Source organism: Octopus bimaculoides, chromosome 1 (assembly GCF_001194135.2).
Source record: "Octopus bimaculoides isolate UCB-OBI-ISO-001 chromosome 1, ASM119413v2, whole genome shotgun sequence".
In the NCBI taxonomy this organism is placed as follows: Eukaryota; Metazoa; Mollusca; class Cephalopoda; order Octopoda; family Octopodidae; genus Octopus; species Octopus bimaculoides.
The window spans coordinates 164209310-164211790 of NC_068981.1; positions in this window are offsets into that span (position 1 = coordinate 164209310).

Here is a 2481-nt window from a genome sequence, read left to right on the forward strand (position 1 = left end):
ATTTAATTAAAGAGATACAAATGGATAGAAAGTCAAAAATGAAATCAAGTCACATACAGAAATAATTACAAGGTAACATCATTAAAATGTATTCCGTTAATCCAGATAAAGTTGAGAAAATGTAAATCAAGAGAATGGCAGTCGGTGTTGTCATCCGTCGCCAACTTTGTGTTTGGGATTTCCCTTGCTCTGCAAATATGTTAAACAGCATTCAGTTCTGTATTTCATATCAGTGCTTCAAGAAAGATTAACAGACTAATGTTGTAAAATATATGAACCTATTTGTGAATCAGGAACTGTAAATTAAAAGTGAGTTAGGAATTGTGCTACATTGAAGATAATGGACATATGTAAAGCGAAAGACAAACACAAAGCACATTCTTTGGAATATAATTCTTTCTGAATCTCAAATTTTGGTACAGGCTGGCAATTTTAGTGGAGGAGGTAAGTCGATTACTTCGATCCCGGTGCTCAAGTGGTAATTTACTAACACTGAAAGAATGAAAAAAAAAAAAAAAAGTCGACCTTCATGGTATTTGAATTCAGTACGTAAAGTCGAACTAAATATCTCTAGGCATTTTGTCCAACGTGCTAATGGTTTAGCGAGCTCACTGTTTTAAAACTGACCTCGGCAACATTTTATTTCAGAACGTAAAGCCGGATTTTTTCCCCACTCTTTTACTCTTTTACTTGTTTCAGTCTTATTGACTGCGGCCATACTGGAGTACCGCCTTTAGTCGAACAAATCGACTCCAGGACTTATTCTTTGAAAGCCTAGTTCTTATTCTGTCGACCTTTTTGCCGAACCGCTAGGTTACGGGGACGAAAACACACCAACATCGGTTTCAAACGATGGTGAGGCGACTAACACAGGCACACAAATACAAACACACACACATACATATATATATACACCCGACAGGCTTCTTTCAGTTTTCATCTACCAAATCCGCTCACAAGGCTTTGGTCGGCCCGAGGCTATAGTAGAAGACACTTGCTCAAGGTTTCCACGCAGTCCCACTGAATCCGGAACTATGTGGTTGGAAAGCACGCTTCTTACCACACAGTCACTCCTGCGTCTGTATAAACCTTTCTATTATAGACACATGGCCTGAAATTATGGCGGAGTGCCTAGTCGATTGTATCGATCTCAGTGCTCAACTTGTACTGATTTCCCTCCTCCTGGGACTGCAGCAGAGATATACCAAAAAAACATGTGCTTTCTTGTGTGTTTGGAACAGCAATCATTACACTGTAAAAGACTGGCCAAAAAGAGATGAGCGCATAGTTGGTCGGCACAATGTGCAGCATATGCCACTGGTAGAGCCGCAAAAGAGCTTCCTTCCACCCCTTCACATCAAACTTGGCCTCGTGAAAAACATTGTAAAAACAATGACACACGATGGTTGCGGCTTCCAGTGCCTAAAAGTAAAATTTGTTGCAGAGAAAAGTGACGCAAAACTGAAAGCAGGCATTTTCACTGGAATCGAGATTAGAGAATTGATGTCTGATAGCAAATTCAGTGGTAAACTGAATCCAGTTGAGCGGACGGCATGGGATTCATTAGTTGTACAGAACTATCTTGGAAATCATAGAGCTGAAAACTAGGCTGATTTAATAAACAACATGCTAACAGTGTATGAAAGAATGTCCCTTAAAATGCACCTCTTGCATTCTCATTTCGATTTTTTTCCAAAGAATCATGGTGCCGTTAGTGATGAGCATGGTGAGAAGTTCCATCAGGACATATCTGAGATGGAAACGAGGAATCAAGGCCGGTTCAATCCACGCATGATGGGTGATTACTGCTAGCTCCCACAATGGGAGACCTGCACGAAGCATAAACGCAAGAGCAAGTGTTTCAAACATTTCTGAGCTGAGCATATCAAAAATAAAATGAGCATTCCCTTAATATAAATATACTATATACAGTACTAATATACTATTATAATAATTATTTACCATGAACTTAACTATTCCTGATACTAATATAGTATTAATATATAATTATGCGTATAACTCAAAATCCTGACGTGCTACAGCAATTCTGAGTTCAGATTCGGAATCAGCGTACTCGATTTAGTTTAGTTCAACACCGTTTGTCTGGGTAGCGGACAATAACTTTTTTTTTTGTTACCAAGTGAATCAAATATATAAATTACTAGATAAATAAATATCTGTTTGTGATTCTGTGTGTGTGTGTGTGTGTGTGTGTGTGTGTGTGTGTGTGTGATACTTCCTAAGAATTTATAGAGCACTTTTAATGAACAACTATCTTGATTAAACGAATATAGGTGTGCACTCCCAGTGTGTCTAATTAACACACATACACACACGCGCACGCACGCACACACGCGCGCGTGCGGTGCACACACACATACGCACGGCGCACACATACATACACGCGGCACACATACACACACGCACGTAGAGACATGCACATACGCACACACACACACACACACACACACACACACACAC